The 15,482-nt window shown below is 43.7% G+C and overlaps 1 protein-coding gene across 1 annotated transcript in view; it reads left to right on the top strand.

The window, feature by feature from the left end:
- The first annotated feature begins 2,658 nt into the window (after positions 1–2,658).
- The window catches only part of Tnc (tenascin C), an 84,704-nt gene continuing 71,880 nt past the window's right edge, over positions 2,659–15,482 (top strand). Inside the window, 1 exon segment of the mRNA XM_077797970.1 lies at positions 2,659–2,765. The gene's annotated coding sequence lies outside the window, so the exon portion shown is untranslated.

Here is a 15,482-nt window from a genome sequence, read left to right as displayed (position 1 = left end):
CAAAATATCTGGGGAGGACTTATTTCTTGTGGAAGAAATCTATCTGGGAAGCTCTGTAGTGAAGTGGGATCAGAACTGGATAATAAATGGATGTGAAGAGATGGAGGAACAATTCCAAGCAAAGGACAGCATAATCGAAGTCTGGGATGCTGGAGAGAGAGCGCATGTCATAAGCAGATCCATTTGCCTGGGACAAGGTTGCAAAAGATCCAGGAACCAAAACCAAGTCCTTGTCTGGGAACTTCTCACACAAATGACAAGATGTGGTTTAAGACACTGCATAGATTTTTGGAGAAAATTCCTTTTAAAAGTAGCATCTTCTAAAGATGAATAAAGTTAATTACTCCTTCTCCATGTTGTCTTAATAAACTTCTATGACAACTGTTAAAGCATGACCATTCACAGCACCAGGAGCCTGCTTCCTTCCAACCTTGAGGAACAGCCTGGTTATATCTGACTTTGTTTTCTCTGTGATTGGCTAAGCCACTTGTAGTAGGCACCAATCAATGATTTTAGAATAGTAAGTGGCAAGACAGGTTGTAGAACTTAGAATTCCTCAAAGAAGTCACATTTATCACCCAGTTTCCTGGCACGCTTTCTTGTCTTATTTAAATACATACACATAATCACAAAAGTATATGCATATATATCAATTATGTATTATAAATATAGACCATCCCATGTGACACCTACACTATTTTAGTGGGGTTTTTTTTGTTGTTGTTGTTTTTTTTTTTTGATAACCCAGGATATAAGCTCAGTATCATAGGAAAGCCAAGAGGCATGAAAGCATTCACTACTGGTTAAAAGACACAGCCTCGTGCTACTGAAATATGCTTTGGCTGAAACACAGAATTAAAAACTTCCAAAATAACCAACATTTGAATCAGCCAAAATGATTGGAAAGTTCAAGGGAGCCGTTTTATGACATGACTATTTATGGACTTTCTTGCTATCTGGGTGGGTCACGTAAGCTGAGAATCCTAAAATACCAGAGCCAGACCTACCATAGAGATGACCTAATCTGGCCTTCCTTTCCTCAGGTGGGAAAACAGACTTATAGAATAATCAATACTATGAGATTGGTATCATTTAGTATTGAAAGTAGGTAAATAATTGAAACCTCCATTATTAATAGTTAATAATATTAAAAACCCCAAAGATTTCTATCCTAATTAATTCTACAGAACAAAGAAATGCCTTTTCCATATTTCAATTTGGCAATAATTTCTATACAAATATCTAATAAGACATTAACATCATTTAAATATCATCATGTACTATTCCTGGACAGCAATGTGTCATGGAAAAAGTATGGGAGCCCGGTGTTGTAATCTAAATGCTTCCCACATGTATTCCCTTGGTGAGTTGCATTACTTCTCTAAACTTCGGCTGTTTCATCTGTAAAAAGGGGACACCTTATAACCTCTCATACTTACTGGTTGCAAGGACATAATGACATAGTGTTCCATAATGTATCTTGTGCAGGACCTAAAACAGACTGAATAAAAGAGGATTCGGTGGTAGCTACAGGTTCCATAGTGCTTCTTTTCCCTACACTATCCCAAACTAATCTGAGCTGCAACAAGCCCAGAAGTCCTCCCCAGCGTGGGTGGCTGCTACTTCCCCCTCCTGCAAATGCCCCGGTGTGCCCTGGGGATACTCAATGCATACTAACCACCAAACCAACAGATGACTCAGAGCCTGGACACAATCCACAGCAGGCTGGGGAGTGAAGGAGCAGCTCCTGGCTCAAAGATTAAGTTATTACTTTTCAAAATTATGTTTTTTCTTTTTTTTTTTTTCTTTTTAGCTGCAGTTAACAGGGATCAGTACTGAGAGGAAAGCTGGGGATCTCTCCCTAGGAGATCCAGCTGAGAAGCAGCACCAGGCACAGGCAAGAACAAAGTCAAAAAGCAGCTTCCTGCAGGACAGTGGGGCTGGGACAATGATTCCTGCAGGCAGCTGGGCATAGCTGGTTCTCACTTAGAAAAAACCTGGCAGGTCTGTGCTCCCAGCATGTTCCCCACCTGCTGAGGACTAATCCTGGGTTATCTCTCTGCTGGCCCAGGGAAAGCTGAAACTCCCCGAGCTTTTAAAGGATTTTATCTCCTCTTTCCAGGAATTCGTCTCAGTCCCTGTGCTTTCTCCGAGGTGCCACTGAGCAGCTGCTACCCAGAGCCCGGGCAGCCCAGTTTGCGTTTCCAGCCCACAGGAATAGAGAGAGGCGCAGCAGAGCCAGGGTACTACTCCCTCTCGCTCCCCGGGCTTCTGTTTCACAATTAGAAAACCCATTTGGGGAGCAATGCAAAAATCACACTTCACTCCCAGCTACTCGGCGTCTGGGGCGGAGGAAGCGGGAATTCCTACTTTCGCCATAAATTGTATGCAAATGAGTTCCTTCCCTGGCCGGGAGCCTGAAGTGAGTGCGTCTTTCATGAGCTAACCCTGTTCCGCTGGGAGGGCTGTTCCTTTAATTCGCCAACTGAAAAAGTGGGAAAGGATGTCTGGAGGCGAGGCGTCCCATTACAGGGGAAGGAGCTGGCTATATAAGCCAGCCAAAGCTGGCTGCTCTGGCCACAGCCTGCCTACTGTCACACGCCTCTCCCGCGCAGACACACGCCCCCGCCTCTGGTCGGCACAAAGACATCGCGGCTGGGGGACACCCGGGGCGCGCACGTGGGAACCCCGCTGCTGCTCAAGCCCAGGTATTTCCTCATGAAGCCGGTGCACTCCCGGATCTAGGTCTTTTCCAGCAGGGAGAGGTAAGCCTGTTTAGCCCCCATCACCAAAGATCATTATGATGTCCTGTTGGTACTCCTGGTACCACATGCATTGTTGTTCTATTAATTATAAAACTTTTGCTTTGTTTTGGCTGCTAGCAGAAAGCCCGTGTTTGTTGGTTAAGATCGGATGCACCTTGTCTTCTCTGCCTGTCCTTCTCTGATCTTGCATTTCGTTTTACTTTTTGGAAAGTTTTTGTCCCTTGCCTTTTTGCAGAGGAAAAGTGGTAATTCTCTCTTGAGTCCCTGCCCGCTGACTCACCTGTGAATGACTTTTTTTTTTTCTTTTGAGTGTTAGGGAAGTAGAGTTTGAAAGTGGAAATTGCTCATGGCCTTACTCCAAGATGGGTTATGGGGAGAGTGATAGAGGACTGTAGAGAGAACAACAGAATTTACATCTAAAAGGCTCTTAGAGTTTACAGAGAGTTTTGTACTCACCCTGTGGAAAGAGGTGAGTTGGAATAGAAGAGACAGAAGGGAGTTCTAGGGCCAGATGAGAGACTGCAGGTGAGAGTGGTGGCATTCCCTTGGGTCCTTAAGGGCAGTCAGCTTCTGGTGGCTGCCTCCTGATTCTCAAGTGGGACTCCTGCATATCTGGGGGACTTATAGCCAGCAGTGTCCCACAGAATCTCTAGAATCACCTCCCCCTCTTCAGACTTCCCCCACAGAAAGCCCTGAGGAACTATTTCCCCGAAATCTAGGAAGTCCACTTCCCCTGATGGACTTTGGGACAAACACAGGGGTTCCTGTAACCTGTCGTGGCTGTAAGAGGATTGAGAACTCAGGTTTTGAAGCTAGAGGAATCTTGGACATTTCCATCAGCATCATACACATGTCTGAGAAAAATATGTAACCTCTTTGGGCCTTAGTTTCCACTTCTCTAAAATGGGAACAATAACTTCCTTGTTATCATGAGGAGAAAAGCAGGGATAAAGAGATTGGCAACAAGCGCTTGGTAACTGCAAGTTTGGATAACCACTTTCATTGCCAAAAGCTGCCATCACCCCGGACGTTCTAAGGGGCACTTAGCCAATCTTGGATTGTTTTTTGTGCCTTCTCCCATCCCCTTCCAGCCCCTGCTTTTTATCTCGCCCAATCTCAGGGTGTCTCTTGCTAGGCTGGCAGGTCGGAGTCTTGGCTGCATTTTACAAGCAGGAGGTTGTGTTGGCACAGGTTGGAAGAAAAGGTAGCAGCCCGGGGCTGGATGTGAATGCTGAGTTTCAATTCCAGAACGTCATGAGGTTTTGTGTTTAGGCATTTGCAGATTCTAAAGCTGATGGCTAGAAAGTAAGATGCTGATGGGGAGTCTTTGGAAATGTTTTTCCGTCCAGAAGGAGAGAGGGACAAGAAGTGTGTTGGAAGAATGAATGCCTCTTTTTCATGTTTTTGTGAACTTTGTGTGTGTTTATAGAGCTTTCCCATATGTGCTTTAGAAGTGAAAACGGCTGCCTGTTTCCCACCTTGTCCTGAGATGTGGCAAGGCCAAGTTCAGGGCTGAGAAAGAGGTTTATTTAGTCTTCAATAAGCCAGTGGAAAGTTTGCTGGCATTGTGTACATCCGAGCTGTTTGCAGGACTGGAGAGTTAGTGTGCCTTGGCCCTCTGCGTTTCAGGAAAGTGACCACATATGGGGAAAGAAAGGGGCGCATGAATATTCTTTGGTTTGCTCAGTGTGAACTGGAGGAGGATTGAAAGGGGTGTTGCCTTTGTCTACCATCATCATTTTTTTTCCTCTACTCTTTGTTTTAAAAAACTTCTCTTCCAAATCTCACATCCGTCTAGCCCCTCCCTCCCCCTCTCAAGAGCTTACCAACCTTCTAGCCCTTGACTTTACCACCCATATAAAGAGAGTGACATCTACATCTCAGAGGGCTCTGGTGACATTCAAATGAAAAAATACACGACAGACTCTTGGCACAGGAATCGTGTGTAATGAGGGTTCGATAAATGGAAGCTCTTCTTGACTTTCCTGCTTGGGACTTGTTCAGTGTTAATGTTTTAAACAATGAGTTTAGAATTTACTTTTAACAATGGAAATGTTCATTAAATGAGCTTGAGGGGGGAACACCCTAGAATTTGACAGGTTCATGTGGAGCTCTTTTGATTGAAATGGGGTTAAAGGATCCCAACCTCACCTCCTTGCTCTCAGTCTGGAGATGTCACCGGGTCTTGACAAACAGCAAACACAGCCACAAAGCCCGCAGCCAGGTGGTGTGCTTTCAGGTTGCAGATCTGTTTCACCAAGGAATGTGGCCCCCTGCGTCAGCAGCTGCCATGGGAGTAAAAGTGATTCCCCAAATAGGACAGATGACAGGAATAAGTGGGAAGGTTTGGCTTAACAAAAACTGGCTATTTTAATTAACTTTAAGGATAGCCATAGCTAGATGCACGGTGGCCTTCTGGCAAAGCTATAGGCCCTCTCTGGACACCGCCTCACTAAATCCCGACACAGGTCTCTGAGGCATGGACTGTACCTATTGGACAAAAGGTGGCTTGGAGAGAAGGGAGACTGAGTCACTTTTCCAGTGTTTAGAACTCAGAGTGACCGAGCTGGATTTCAGACCCAAGTCTCCATGATCACCAGACAAGGGGTACATTCTGAGTGCTTCTACTTCTTGCTCTGCCTTCAGGGAGAAAAGACTTCCTTTTTGACTAAATATGCCCCTGCCGGCAGACTGTGGCCACCCATAAATACAGCGGTAGCCTGATCGTATAACCAGAATGGAATTTGGAAAGGGAATTCAAGCTGACAGAATGAAAAACATACCCCCTTCATCCTCCCTTTCTAAGGCTTATGATGAAGTAAGAGCACCTCTTTTCTCCTCCCCCTGCATCTCCCCAAATGTACAGCCATGCTTTCCTATGGGAAAAATAGCCAAGCTGGCACAGGGCACCAGCCCCTTCACACTGAAGCCACCTCAGTTTGAAAAGTAGAAAGTGTGTTACAAACATCTAGTTGGCTGTAGCTCCGCAAACCCTTTGTGATGATAAAACACAGACCTACCAAAATAGCTACTTGTGAGGGCTGATGATGTGTCACAGATGTAAAAGGGGCATCTTTGTTTCTGATGTCTCATCGAATTCTCACCCTGACGCTACAAGTTATGAATTACGATCTCCATTTTATGGAATGGATAGAGAAACCGAGGCTCAAGCAAGTTAAGTCTCAGCTGAGGTCTTTCCATAAGTCAGAGGCAGAGTTGGCCTGGAAGCCAAAGTTTCTAACTGAAGCTATGCTGTTCTTTCTGCTGTGCCACGTGGCTTCCTGGAGTCAGGCAGGCAAAGACTGACCAAGTGCAGAATCTTAAGTGGTGTCTTTCAGTGAATGACCAAGATGGCAGAAAAGCCCCCTACTGGCATTGTCTACTGATTTTACAGAGTAACCTGGCATATATCATCTTTCACTGTGTTCACAAAAGGTCATGGTAGAGCAGCTCTCTGCCTGGAAATAGAAGAGTTCATATTTCAGGCCTCAGGGAGAGAAGAGTAAAACCAGAGGTAGCAGACAGATCATCATTGTTGGTTTCATCCCAGAAAATCAACACTCCTCCGTGCTGTCTCAGGTGGGACCTCTGACTCAGGCACCTTCTCTGAGATCCAGATGAGAAAAGCATCTGGTTTTAAAACGGTGGATGGGGAGACAGATAAAGGAAATACATGTGCCCAACCTTGGGGCAGTGAATCTCAGGACAACTGGGAAATGGTTGTGAGCTCCATGCACAAATTCAGCCAGCGCCTCAGAGAGGAGGGTTAAGATTCAACTCCACTCACTCTGAGAAGATCCCGGAATCCCCCTGAACTTAATCCTGGACCAGTTCGAACACTGTCAACATGTGGGAAATGTTAGGTGGTGGCTCTCTTCCAAGGGGAAAACCCCTCAAAGTGTTAAGCACAGTCTTCTGCAAACTCCAGGCAATAATTCCATCCCAACAAAATACAGCAGTGTCCTGACCTACCTACCGTTAGGGGCAACTCATGCCTTGCGACTTCTCTGTGGAGGAGATGAGGCTCACCCTGTGTACAGTCGGGTTTTCAGGTTTGCCTTAAGCCTAGATTTCTTGGTTCTGTCTGCTTCCCCTTTTCTCATATTTCTTCCACTTTAGCATCCACCTCGTGTTCTGCACGGTCATGGATCTCTTACCTTCATCCATGGAGAGAAAGCGAAATGCCCTGTTGAAAGCAGACTGTAACACTAGAAATGTGTATTTCTAGTTTATTTGTAAATGGAGGTTTAAAAAATTATTTCATGGCTTGGGTTGTGGCTCAGTGGCACAGCACTGGGTTTGATCCTCAGCACCACATGAAAATGAATAAATAAAAAAGTATTAAAAAATTATTTCATGCCAACTTGTCTCAGATTGAAAGTTCCTGAAGTTCACAGGTTCTTAATTACGTAGCCATCAAAATTTGATGGACTTTTAATCCTCCACAAATACCCTCTGCCATAAGCTCTGCAAGCAGACAGCTTTGCTTCAGAATTAGCGGCAGATCACCTCTTACCCTAAAGGAGGTGAGCTGGCTTCTGCTAACTTCTGTATGCATGGGTCCAGCCTGTTCTTCCAGGGGCAGCCTAGGGGATAACCGTAAAGCTAACATTTATTGAGGACTCCACAGGCATGATGCCATTTGATCACCAGCCATTGTTTTTAGTAGCACTGCTCCCCATTCAGATATGGGGAGCCTGGGGCTGAAAAAGTTTAAGCAGTTTTTCCAACACCATGCAGATAAGCAATTGGTAGATCCCCAAATCAAATCCAGCTCCAAGATCCTGGAGAGTGATAACAACTGTTAGAATCTGCAAGTATGCTAAGGGCCATTATTCTCATGCCTGTTGGAGTCTGTTCTCCCCAAAGCCTGCTGGCGGTACGTGGCCCTTGTAACTTACTATTGATAAAACTCTCTGCTATCCCTAACAGAAACATCACAATACTGCTTGACTTCCCAACGTCCTTTTTTACACTGCCTTTGTGACTTTTTTTATGGTTTATGAGGCGTCTTCACCTGTGAGGTCTCTTTTTAACTCTTTATTGACTGATGGATTGATTGATATTAGGGATTGAACCTTGGGCTTCCTGTCTGCCAGGCAGGCACTCCACCACTGAGCTATATCCCAGCCTGCAAGGTCTGCTTTTCACAAAGATACTCATGGATTTACAAATTTATGTGCTTCACTACAGATATTCCCCGTACTTAGCTATTAATTTACAGATACAGTTACTGAGGCCTAGAAAGGTGGTCACTTGCATAAAGTTGAAAATGGTGGCTTTGTGGTCCACCCCAGACAGGCCCAACATCCCAAATGGTGCTTCTCTCGCTGTGCCTCATGGATGCTAGGGAATTATTCCCATTTCCCATTTCCCAGGTTAAAAAAAAAAAAAAAGATTGGTGACAATAGGCTACTTGCTAGAGATATATTTACATTTTTAAAGGGTAGATAGAGAGAATAATGCTTAAACCATTGAACTTCCAATGGCAGATGTCAGGCAAAGGGATACTATGGAGGAGTAGAAGAACTCAAATTTTACTACCCAGAGAGTGTATAGAAGGGTAAAGTCATACGTGGTAGGTTAAAAACAATGACAGAGATATGAACAATGAGTAAAACTTATTGAATATTTTGTTGAAGGTTCTAAACCTACAGATGCAGCTCAGGGAAACCCTGGCCATCAGCAGTGTATGATGCATATACAGTGCCACGTGAGTGCATGTGGCCTCACCTGCAGAAGCAACACATCGTAGGCAGAAGGGGAGATCCAAAACTCCAGTGGATCTCCTGACAGCAAGAGACCCTTGGGAACATGGTGTCCAGTATAGTCATCAAGACACAAAATAATGTATTTTTAAAAAAGATGAGTGTGTTCGGAGAATGAAACCATGACTTTCCACCTGAGAGAGAGTCTGGTGGAGGTAAAGGTCTAAGGAGCTTTGGTTCAATAGAGGGAATCCACCTCTGGAGAGCTTGGAAAACCAAAAAGAGGTCCAGTGAAGTCAGGTGCACCAGACCCCAGAGGAACAAAGTCCTCAGCCAACTCTCAACTTTTTGAGCTATGGGTGTTAGATGGTCACTTTTATAATGTCTCTGCTTGATGCAGAGACATTATAAAAGAGTTCTCATATAAAGATGGGAGATATATATATATATATATATATATATATATATATATATATATATCTTTTATAACTCTTTATATATTTCATATATAAATACATATATACACATAAATTTATATATATATTTATAAATTTAAATTTATATACATAAATTTATATATAAAAATATACATATTTGTGTATATGTATGTATATATGTATATATATATATATATATATATATAGAGAGAGAGAGAGAGAGAGAGAGAGAGAGAGAGAATGTTGGAACAAAATGGGCTTATGGGCAGCGTCTAAGCCAGGAATTTGCAGGCAGAATTCAAAAAGCCCCCCAGAAGTGACTGGTGATGTGGAAGCATAGCAGGGGCCTCAACTTTATTTCAACTGAAGTTCCTCCATTTTTATCTGTTTTGTACATTGAGCTTCCTCATGAAATTTCATTTGGTGGAAGGATTTTGTGGCCAAAAAAAAAAAAAATGTTTTTACAAAGTGCTGGCCCAGTTTAACGTCCTTCTTTTAAAAATGGTGAAACTGAGACATGGAGAAGGGAAAGATCTTGTGCCAGTTGGCATCAGGGTCAGGGTGGAATCCTAGGTCTTCTGACTCTTGCTCTTGGAAGCCAGGGACAATATAAAAAGCTGCAGAACTCATACATTCTCTGAGAAAAGATAAATGAACGGTCCTATTCTCTAAGCAGCCTTAGCTCACATGGACTGGCCAAGGATAACTAATAATTCTGTATTAGTTATTTATTGTTACATAATAAATTATCGCAAAATTTAGTGGCTTAGAACAACACACACATACTATCTCATGGCTTCTGTTGTTCAAGAATCTGAGCATGGCTTAACTGGATGTTCTGCTCTTGGCTACCGTCACAGTGCTGGCCGCGGTTCAGGTCCCATCTGAAGGCTCAAGTGGAGAATGATGAACTTCCAGGCTCACATATGTAGTTGTTGGCTTGACTCAATTCCTCAAGGTCTATTAGACTGAGGGCCTCACTTCCTTGCTGCCTATAGGTCTGAGACCACCCTCAGTTCCTTGCCACGTGGGCCTCTTTCAACAAGGCCATTAATTTCATCAAAGCCAATAAGAAAGAAAAAAAAGAGAGAGAATGTCTGCTAGCAAGAGGGGCATCACATTCTTTTGAAACCTAATCAGGAAGGTGACATTCTATCACCTTAATCTTATGCTGTTGGCAACAAACAAGTCATTAGGCCATACCACAATCAAGGGAAGGTGATTACATAGATATGGGACTATCAGGAAGCAGTTATCTATGAGGCCATCCTTACCTGCTTGCCATGGCTCTAACACTCTAATGTCACCAATATTCTGGCAACTGCTTATCAGTGACAATTTCACTCGATCTATCAGTACTTCTGCTGATGTATAATCAATAATTATGGCAGCCACTGAGCAGACTCTGTTTGATTTCTCCGTCTCCATATACGAGTGTTTTGCATTGATGTCATAGTTCATTAGGTATCCCTGATTTCTTTTGAATGCTACCCCAGGGCAAGGTCCCCCCAAGGAAATGACTCCAAATATATTTAATTTAAAGGCAAGACCTTCAAGGCAACAAAAGTTGTCCTTCTCGGTAGGTACAATGAAATTTAAAACCCTGGAGCCAGTTCCTTTTCCTTGACACTCCCCATATGCAAAATTTTGTAGATCTTGCTGCCTTGACAAGTGCATCCGTGCACAGCCTCCCCAGCCCATCCATTCTCACCTCCAAGGTCAGCCCCTGGCATTGCCCCAGGGTGCCACTGAAGCAGCTTCCTTTTTGCAGGTCACAGTGACGCCCCTTTAATCTCCCCTCAGCCTTGGCCTAGGAAGTTGATATGATATTTCTGAACTGAAAGATTTCCACATGCTTCTTTTCTGCCCATGAGAAAAATTCAGATCCCTAACCTGGCATGCTAGGTTTTCCATGACCTGAACCCTGGTCTCCAAACAGACTGTTCTAGTCAGCTTTTACTCTGCTGTGACTAAAAGACCCGACCAGAACAATTGTAGGGGAGGAAGAGTTTATTTGGGGGCTAGCGGTTTCAGAGGTCTCAGTTCATAGGCAGCTGGCTCCATTCCTCAGGGCTCAGGGTGAGCCTGAACATCAGGTCAGAAGAGTGTGGTGAAGGGAAGCAGCTCACATGATTATCAGACATGAGAGAGAGAGAGAAAGAGAGAGAGAGAGAGAGACTGATTCTGCTCACCAGATACAAAATATATACCCCAGAGTCACACCCCAGGGACCCGCCCCGCCTCCTCCAGCTGTAAGGGACCAGCGAACGACGGAGGAAGAGACCACCAAAAGACTGTCTCATGCAACAGCAAAAGGGGTTTATTGAAGATCCAGCGCACTGGGGCTCTGTGCTCACTCAAGGAGGGAAAGCAGCCCAGAGCCCCGAGCAGGGGTTAAGCAGTGCTTAAGTACACTTTTTGGGGAGGGCGGGGGCTTTGCATACATCAGAGCAAATCATCATGAGGCTCGGGAAAATCGAACAACAACTCTCAAACATGATTAGCACATTCATTGGTGGGAACAGGTCGGGCGGGGATGATTGGTCAATCCTAGAGTGGGGTATAGATTCAAATTGATTGGTTTAGGCCCTGGGGTGCGTACGTGCTGAGCTGCACTGGGTCCAGGTTGTTAAGCAACTAAGTGGTCAGGGGGGATTATCTAATGGGCAGTTTTATACTTTTCATGTCCTTGCAAATACCATTTCCTCTTGCCGAGAATGCCCTTCTCTATATTTTTCACCTTCTTATATTATCCTTTCAACCTTCAGTTCAGGTACCACCTCCTCCAGGTAAGTTAGATACCCCTCTCCTGCCATCCCACTCCACCCCATGGTTTTCCACATCATCCTCATTACTGTCCTGGAATTGCCTGTCCACTCATAGGTCAACCCTTCCTGACAGAACTTTTCTGGTTTATTTGAAACTAAGCACAACTTGAATAAAATTAACCTTCAGCAACCAGCAGGAGCTATCACTGTGTCCCGAATGTGGACACCCCCTTTCTCTCCAGTGTTTATTCAGAAAGCCCAGAGCTTGAAGCTGTTCTTAATGCTTCACCCTCTGGGCTTGCAACTATGTAGAGGGATGGCATAACATTGGACAGAAGAAAGCCAACCCAGCCTTGGGACAGGAAAAGGTCTCAGAACAGAGACTTCAAGGAATGTCCTGACTTTCAGAGGTGGCCCCCAGGATGAAAGCATGCATTGCTTGGGATTTGGAAAAACCAGTACCAAGGACAGAGGAGGCCTGTCTGGGAATTTAAGGCTGAGTCACTAGAGGTGGCTGAATAGCTGAGGCTATATATAACAAGGCTCAGTCAACAAGTAGTGGGAGGAATGAATGGGCTCAGGGAATGGATGGGGACAGAGAGCATTCTATCTCCGGGCACAGAGAAATTCACAGCCAATGGAGAGGAATGAATGATGGTTAAGAGTATGAATGTGGCACCAGAAAGCTCTGGGTTCCAAAGACATTTGCTCGCTGGGTGATGGCTAGGTTAGTTAACTTCTCCATGCTCCATTTTCCTCAAATAAGGCCAATGATAGCACTTATTTCACAAGGTCATTGTGATGGTTGAATGACATAGCGCAAGTCCATTGTTTAGCACAAAACTCACAAACCTTCATAGGGAAGATTGGTGGCCATCGTTGCTGTGGTTACTCATCATTGAAATTGTTCTTGGTGATAAGACCCCACTAGAGAAGCTGTTCTCAACAGCGTGCCCTGTGAGAGAGCATTCTCATGAGGTATACCTGAAAGAGTGTTCTCAGGCCAAATGACTTCGGAGAACACTTGACACTATCCTGATCTTGGAAACTCAGCTCATATGTCCCTTCAAAATACAGTTCCAAGGGCTGACACTACACTAGAAAATGAGACAGGAAAGTTCCTTTATTCGCAGAGCTAATATTAGGAGGCGTGGCCCAGTCCACACAGGCTTCTAAAACAAATACCACAAACCCCGAGTGGCTGAAAAACAGCAGGAATCCATTGCTGCCAGTTCTGGAGGCTGTGAAGGCTACAGATAAAATGCCTGGGGGAGTCCATTCTCTGGTTCATAGGTGGAACCTTCCAGGTGTGTCCTCACATGGCAGAAGGGGCAAGGAAACTCTCTGGGGCCTCTTTTATAAGAGCACTAATTAATCCCATTCATGAAGGCCTTACCCTTATGACTCAATTACTTCCCCAAGTTTCCACCAGCTAATATTGTCACATTGGTAATTAGTTTCAGCGTATGAATTTTTGGAGGCACATAAATATTCAGACTGTCACATGGGGGAAGATAGACAAGATAAAGGAATCAAACTTATGGTTCCATTTCAAGAGGCTAAGAAGAAATGTCAAACAAGGTAAGGGAACAGTGTTTGGTGGAATGTCAGAGGGTGCTCTTTCAGATACAGTGGGACTTGGAAGTGTCTGAATGAAATGGAGAATGAGCTCTGTAGACAGGTGACTAGGAGTTTGGATTTTATTTTGTGTGTGATTGAAAGATAATGGAATTCTTGGGGAAGTAGAGTACATGACCTGAGAAATCCTGCAGCAGTTAATTTGTTCAACTTTGCTGAAGCCAGTATCCCTACACTGATGTGACCATGGATACCCTTCGGACACCTATCTGACCACAGATACTCTCAGGACACCTTTATGACCACAGATAGCTTCAGGACACCTGCCTGCAAATATCTTGAAACGTAGCCTGGGCAACCCTACCATGAAGTCCAGGGTCATGGGTTTTAAAGGGTCTATAAACCTGTTCTCACTCATCTAAATCTACAGTAAACAGCCAAACCACTTGAGCCCAAACAGGCATGCCCAGGGCAGGAAAACCAAACTCTAGACGTGGAGACTCACAGGGTATCATCCTAATTAGCAACTCCCTTTGGCTAAGATAGTCAGTGAGCACAGCCAGACCTAGGCAGATCCTCAAACTCCTTCTGGGCCAAAGGAAACTTGCCAACATATGCCCAGAAGCTAATAAGCATTTGCAAACAATACACCTTGGCTTATATGTTCTCCAGAGAGGAAGTGTATAAAACAAGATCCAGCCAGAAGTTGGGAAGAAAGACACAGGTCATATGACAGCCTCCAGATTCCTGCTGGAAGTCTAGAAATTGAAAGGTGAAGTTGAACCTCTTGGACTCTGATCTGTTTATTAAGCAGTGCAAATTTAAAGTTTTCACTTTACAGGAACTGAAGGAAGTTGCTTGAGGGGTCAGCTCGGTGTAGTTGAAAGCACACATTCGAGAGCCACATAAGCCAGTTGCTAAACCTCCCTGAGGCGCATTTTCATCTCCAAACAGGTATAGCAATAACTATCTCACCGGTTTGTCATGACAAATGATAGCACGAACAAATAGCATTTAGTGTAAGGTTTGGCACAAAACAGGTATAACTATATAATAGGCACTCGATAGCATGTTTGTTTCCTTCTTATGCAGTTCAGTTTATATTTGGGTTTAGAATAGTAGTATTTATCAAATAACAATAGGATGTCAGCAAACTATGAAGAGGTAGCCTATTTTTGTAAATAAAGTTTTACTGAAATGTAGCCATGCTCACTAATTTGCATATTATCCATAGCTGTTTTATCTATAATAATAGAATAGTTGTGACAGAGATCATCTGACCACAAAGTTTAGCATATTTATTCTCTGATCCTTCAAGAAAATGTTTACTGGCCACTGCTGGTCAGCATAGTAATTTTTTTATGTATAATTTCCAGTCACCATAACCAAGCAAGGTGTATATTATTATATAAAGAGATTGAAGCTGAAACAAAGGTTCATCTAGTAAGTCCCCTCTCCAACCACATGATGCCAAACTCTATGCCTGGAGGAAGCTTAGAAGAATGACAAGAGAGTTGGGTTGTTTGATTCATTCTCAATATGTCCATCTGATTTTTTTCCTCTGGATAAATTTCTTGACTTTCCTGCCTTACGCTGAACTCAGTGATTCCATCTAGAAGGAACCATCTCCCTTTTCCTTACTTCTTGTTTGGACATGTAAATCCTTCCTTTCAGAAATGGAAGTGATAATTTTCAGATTTGCTGAAATACTCTCAGACTTGACTGATATCTTAGAGGCCATATTTTTTTTAGATATAAGATCTGATTTTCCAAAAAGGACAGATTTTTAAGCTCTCAGTCTGCTGATTCTCACTTTCCCTTCCTCCGGGTTGTTAACCTCACTAGGCCAGACTAAAGGAGAGCAGCTGTTCTCCGGGGGCTTTCAAGATTTACCCAAGACAGATATTTCAGTACTTGATCTTGTGCCCTCCTCTCCAGTTTAAAACTGTACATAAAATTGTCCCATGCACCCCAGCTTCCCATCTCCACCCTCCACACTGTCCCATGTTAGGAATCCATCAACTTTATTTACATTAATGAAATTGAGTTTCCCTCTGGTAGTTATTATATAAATATTAATTATTTAAATCGAAAAATGACTCTCACTTCAAAGACAACTTGGTGTAGCAGAAAGAGCTTAGGGTTTGGAAGTATGAGACTGGGTTCTTAATTCTTCTTCAAGTGATTCCTGACTGGGCAACTTATTTAACCTTCTGTAGCCTGCAG

The sequence above is a fragment of the Urocitellus parryii genome, chromosome 4 (assembly GCF_045843805.1).
Source record: "Urocitellus parryii isolate mUroPar1 chromosome 4, mUroPar1.hap1, whole genome shotgun sequence".
Taxonomy (NCBI): Eukaryota; Metazoa; Chordata; class Mammalia; order Rodentia; family Sciuridae; genus Urocitellus; species Urocitellus parryii.
The sequence above is the reverse complement of the archived record's forward strand: the minus strand, read 5'-3'. Positions and strand labels throughout refer to the sequence as shown.